At 50.4% G+C, this 6,010-nt stretch overlaps 1 long non-coding RNA gene across 1 annotated transcript; it reads right to left on the reverse strand.

Annotated features, from left to right (window-relative positions):
- Positions 1–369: 369 nt before the first annotated feature.
- LOC129135694 (uncharacterized) lies at positions 370–5,647 on the reverse strand. The gene is made up of 3 exons (XR_008536704.2): positions 5,261–5,647; positions 790–943; positions 370–687 (listed from the first exon to the last, which is right to left on the reverse strand). It is a non-coding gene; the product is annotated as an uncharacterized LOC129135694 (long non-coding RNA).
- Between the last annotated feature and the right edge of the window lie 363 nt (positions 5,648–6,010).

Below are 6,010 nucleotides of genomic sequence, written 5' to 3' on the forward strand. Positions count from 1 at the left end.
GTTATCAGAAGGCTGGGAGGGGACAGAGAGAGAAACACGGGAGACAGAGAAACAAGGGCACAGCCGGATGGACAGAGACAGATCGAAATAGGGGAGGCTACCTCGCCAGGGAAAGGGAGAACAGCCTGGTGGCGTGGAGAGAAAATTGGAGCCCCTGATGTAAGCAGACTCTTGCCAGAATTGCTGGAAACAAATAGTGACAGATTGCTAACACGTTACAGTGAAAATTACCAACATGATGGGACTTTTGCACCATAACTGGCACCTCTTGTTATCCCATTAACAAAACTGATGAGACCAAATTGCTAATAGGAGAAAACGTTCATGTTGGATTATATCACTCTTGTCCTGCATAAATAACATGACCAAAGCACAGACCAGAGGCACACAGAAACCTCTCAAGAGCCAATTTATTTTAGGCACAATTGGGGAAAGCCCTGGAATGCTCCAGCCTCTTCCATGACATCCAGAAACAACCGCACCCACCACCGGCACCATGCAAGGTGTCTGTTCACATTGCTGAGCTGGGCGAGATCGCCTGTCAGTCATTACATAAAACAGGAGCCAGTGACCTTTGCGAAGTACACAAGGTACGCTGGCAGGGCCAGTGGCAGGAAGGGAGGGACAAGTGGACAGTGGTGTGTCTGAATTGTAGAGTGTTAGATTCCAGGTCATTCCCATCTGCTCCTAGAACAAACGAACACATCAGAACTCGCCACTATTTACATTTTTACCACCCCCATCTGGCCACTTCCCACTATAGCCAGGCCAGAGAGAGCCCCGACTCACAATTCCATCAGCCGCAGAGTTCAAGCTGTCCTCTAAGCCCGGGGAGGTGTAAGGAACAGGCCACATCTGGTTCTTGGAAGTATATGCCCAGGCATTTAAAGCGGATCTTTCCTCTTTGGGCCATGGGTGGATTTCCTGCTCAAGCAACCTTCATCTATAGAGGGCAAGATTAGGAATGTATTTGATGCTCACTTCTCTCTCAGAAAAACCCTCCAGTTGCCCAAACCTCTCAATGTTTTACAGCAGTTTTTTTCTTCCCCCTGGGATAATCACTGACTACCCCAAGCCCCCTGCCACCACCCCCAGAGAATGCGACCGGCTGTGGGCTGTACGCCCCGGTAGTCATTCAGAGATGTAATTGGCCAAAGATTATTCTGAGTAATTGAATGGCAAGGGCTTTTATATACCAAACAGGGACTTGTCTTTGTCAAAAAAAGTCTTTACAAAGTACCCAAGTACTGGGTGTCAGACAGGACAAGTTTTTTAATCATGTTAAAATGATTTATTTAAACGTCAAGCCATGTCACCTCACTTCCTTTCATTTTTCAAACTGTTTGTGTTTTTTCTGGATGATAAATTTATCTTCAGACAGCCTCAATATGACTAATTAACTTTGAAATATAAGAACCAGATGTGTGAGTTGGAGAGTTTTCTGAACTCATGCCAGACGGGCTGATGGGTTTTTTCTTCTCCTCCTTCTTCTTCCCTGCCTTTCACCCCCACGCCCACCCCCCACCCCCGCCGCCACTCCCCCGACTCCGCATTCCCTCTCCCTGCTGGCCGCCCTGAAATTACCAAGCAGAGACACATTCAGGAAATAGAATCACAGGACTCCAGCTAGCCATGAGCACCCACCGTTTCTGCTCTGGTTTTAGCCTTTCAGGGCCCCGTTCTCTCCCTTGGAAAGTAACCCCAGAGTGTAGGCAGCGCTGTCTTAAGAAGAGGGACAGGGAAAAGATCCCTTGCCCTTCCCCCACATAAAAGTCAGTCACGCCAAACCATGGCACACAGCAACTTCTCTTCGAGAAAGTCCTCCCCTGGTACGTGCTCCCCAGATCCGCCAGCTCCCTGCTGCCTTTTGATGAGCTCCACGCACAATGCCCAACTTGTGGGGACAGGAGAGGCAGGACTGAACCCATGGCTGAGCCGTGCAGCTCCTAGGTGGAGCGCTTTTCAGCAGAGGCCAGTTTGGGGGCTAGAAGCTGCAGATGTGCGCCTGCATCTGCATCTGCACACATGTGCATACGTGCGTGTGCCTGTGTCTGTGTGCTTCTGTGTGTATATATGTGTCTATATGTGCATGTGTGTCTGTATCTGTGTGTTTGTGTGTCTTTGTGCCTGTGTGTGTGCATCTGTGTATCTGGGTATATGTGTGCCTGTGTCTGTGTCTGTGTGTGCATCTGTGTGTATGTGTCTGTGTGTGCACAATCTCTGTGTGTCTGTGCGTGCATACGTGTATGTCTGTGTGTGTTTATGTCTGTGTGTCTGTGTGCGTGTGTGTCTGTGTGTTTGTGTCTGTGTGTGCATGTGTGCGTGTCTGTGTGTGTGTGTTTATGTCTGTATGTGTCTGTCTATGCGTGTGTCTGTGTGTTCATGTTTGTGTGTCTGTGTGTGCATGGGTGTCTGTGTGTTTATGTCTGTGTGTCTATGTGTGTGTGTTCGTGTCTGTGTGTCTGTGTGTGCATGTGTGTGTCTTTGTGTGTGTTTATGTCTGTTTGTGTATATGTGTTTGTTTCAGTTGTGTGTGTTGATGTCTATGTGCATAGGTGTGTGTGTTTGTGTGTCTTTGTATGTGTCTGTGTGTGTCTGTGTGTCTGTGTGTGTGTATGCGCGCTTCATTCTCAGGGACAGGATGGCAGCTGAAAATAATCCAGCGATGGCAAAAACGAGGATTCATTTTTCCAGGACTCACAGAGCAAAGCAAAAGGGACCGAGTGAAAGGCCTGAGCTCAGCGCCTCAGTTTCCCCCCAGACTACTACAGCCTGTCCCACCGGATCTCTCTGCCAGAAGTAGGCTGGGATCATGTGAGATCACCAGTCTGGAAGTTCTTGGAGCCCTTTGAAAGCCCTTTGAAAGCCTTTGAAAGGCATGATCTCCATCCTGAGGGTTATTAGGATAATTGCTGCCGTGATTAGACCGTCGTGACCATTCTCCTTAGCATGCCTCTTAATGGCTGGGATGCCCCACCTGGGATCATCTCACTCACTTTCAAAGTCAGTAGACTTGCTCCCCACTCCAGGCCTCAAACAGGAGCATAAACAGCAGACTCAACTCCTCTCCTCTTGGGAAGAATGCCAACTGAGCGCCCTCCTCGGCTCAGGGAGAAGAAAATCCCCTGCTTCATGCCTAAGACTCCAGGCTGCTGGCGGAAAATGACTCAGCCACCCACGAACCCCAAGCACTTGTGTTCTTGGGGGACAGGAGAAGGGGTCTGTGTGGAAGTCCCTTCCCTTCACTGCACAGCCCTCAGGGTCTTTCCACCACCCCTGCCCTCTGCAGTCCCTCCTGCCTCTATGGAGAGCCTGGCTCCCGGCTCTGTGGACGGGGGAAGAGGTGTCGGCAGGCAGGGCTCTTGGAACAGCAGGAGGTGGGCCAGGTTCCCTGGGGCCTCCTGCCCCACCTGCCTGGTAGCAGCCCTGCTTCCTTCCCACAAAATACTTCTCTTGCTTTCAGCAGGGTGTCACCTAATCCCCAGGAAGGAAGGAGTGCCACCCTTCCAAGAGGTATTTGCATTTGAGCAGGAGTTTCTGGAAACCTAGGAGGAAAAGGGACTGGAATAAAGGAGGAAGGGGGCAGGGATGGAGACAGCGAGCTCCACACTTCTCAAATCAAATCCTGCCTCATCCTGATTCCTGCCTCATCCTGATGCTGAGACCCCACATCGCACAGGCAAACAGATGGACCAGCATGGGTGGCCATGGGCACTGAGGTCAGCAGTGGCTCCCAATGCCGTCCTGAGAAAGAGGCAGGGAGGACTGAACTACAGGGGAGGGGCCCTGAGCATTCACATCGGGGCACGCCACCGTCGTCCAGTGTCTGAGTCCTCCACACTGGACACAAACAGTGTTATGCCCCCAGAACCTCTTGGGGAGTGGGAGAGTGAGGTTGTAGGAATATTGAGCCCCACAGCTTTACTTGGCGTCTTCCAGCATCCCCGGGTAGCCACACAGATAGATGAGCAGACACCACCGCAGTAAGCTAGTGTAAGCTTCCCCAGCTATCACTGTATCTCCAGTTCTGCAGTACAGTCCCCGCCTCCCAAGAGGGCATCTTCTCAGTACTAAATACCCATGCCACCAGGACACTTGCAGTCTGCCACCTGCAGAAAGTTATATCCGGGGCCCTGGTTGGGGGTCTTTCTCCTGCACTCCCCACCCCAGGGGAGAAATTCAGATAATTTTCTGACCATTAGTAACATTTCCTGCTATGTCAAACTAAAATAATTATGGAGCTTACCAAATCGTAGGCTCCTTAACTCACGGATGGCTGGGGAATGGGGAAGCCTGGAAAATTCGGGAAGCCCACAGGCCGGGAAATCGAGCCACGGGTGTGCTGGGACTGTCTTAGGACCGTGGCCTCCTATGGCCTGCACCTGAGAGCATTTCTCCCTCCCTCCCCACCTCCCGGCTGCTTTTTCTCTCCAAGGGAACAAGGAGTTTGCATCTGTGGGCTGAAAGGTGACCCCTCATTCTGGCCGAGGGAGCCCAGGAGCACCCATCCACCCCCACAGACCCACCCAGTGTTTTTTGAAACTGAGAGATCTGGATTTGCTCTCCCTGCCTGTACAACCAAGCGAGCCCCCCTTGCCTTCTGCCACTAAATGAGCATAACAAGGAGAGAAACTAGACGCTGCAATCAACAGAAGCCATCGTTTGGGAGCTGTCAGACTTGATGTCTCAGAGACCCGGGATCCAAAGGCCCGTCCCCCTATACAGCTTGAGATATTTAATAAAGTAAAGCCTCGAGGATCAAGGGGCTGCAATCCTTCCCACTCCTTCCCGCAGCTCGTGCTGGAGTTCTTTAAAGCCTGCCTTACGTCTGTCTTTCTCTCCAGAAAGCCTTTCATGCCGCCTCGCCAGACTGACATTTTGACAAGTTGCCACGAGTGACATCTGATTTGTACAAATTTCAAGACTAATAAATCTACCTGTCAAAGCGGAAACTTTAAAAGGAGCTAAGCCCAGCGGGTATAGTTTAACAGAACTCAAGTTGATGAAACTGTAGGATGGAGAAATTATATCTGTCACAATCCACCCACATTAGTTCTGCAGAAATGTTGGCAACTGAAACAAACGTCTTTCACGGGCGTTACCAAAAAAAAAAATTAAAAATTAAAAAAAAAATTTTAATCAAAAAAGGAGATTGTTAATACCCTGAGTAACAAGTAAGAGTTCTATTTTGTAAACTAACAAATTTTATTTATTTAATTTTTAATTTTGTTGCAGATGTTAGACGTGTTTCTCCTCCTACCTCTTAAGCTGTGTTGCTGGAATCTGGACTTTCCATTCAAGCTGGGGCCCATCAATCACTCGGCGGCTCCAGCTTGGAGAAGCAGAGGCGGTGCAGGCTGCAGGGTGAGGCAGGACTCATAGCCCACAGCCCTGCGTCCTGGGGGGGCCCTGCAGGGCCCCGCTTCCCCCGTCCGTCCGCAGGCCCACAGCGCTGAATCATGTCCCCTTCACCCTCTGGCCTTGACCTGGACCCCAAAGTCTGGCTCCCACTCTGCGCAGGGCTGTGGGATTTTTAAGATTGTGGATATTTACGGGGAAGGGCAGCGGGGGATGACTAAGATGACAGGAACTCATAGGCCTGGCTAACTTGATTTTATTTTTATCTTCCCTTCCTGTCTCTGACAAGTCCACTTTTCTCCTGAATCATCATATCAGAAACGTTGGAGAAGCCAGAATTCACAGATCAGAGGAAGCAACTCGCAGGGGGTGGGGGGCGGAGGGCAGGGCTTCTGGGTGTTCCCCTATACCTAGGAAATCAAAGGACAGGAGAGTCCAAGACAAAACCCCTTGTGTTTTGCATCCTTCCCACACACCACCTCACCCTGCAGTCAAAGAGGAGGGTCCGCTGCTCTCGCCTCCTGGAAGTGGCCTCAGTTACCCTTCAGGGTGAGCTGTTTTCTCTTTAATGGCAGCCCCAACAAGTGATAACCTCCAAATAATCACTGTTATTACTACTGCCTTCCTCCTCAGAGTTCAAAATGGGATCTCA

Source organism: Pan troglodytes, chromosome 7 (assembly GCF_028858775.2).
Source record: "Pan troglodytes isolate AG18354 chromosome 7, NHGRI_mPanTro3-v2.0_pri, whole genome shotgun sequence".
Classification (NCBI taxonomy): domain Eukaryota; kingdom Metazoa; phylum Chordata; class Mammalia; order Primates; family Hominidae; genus Pan; species Pan troglodytes.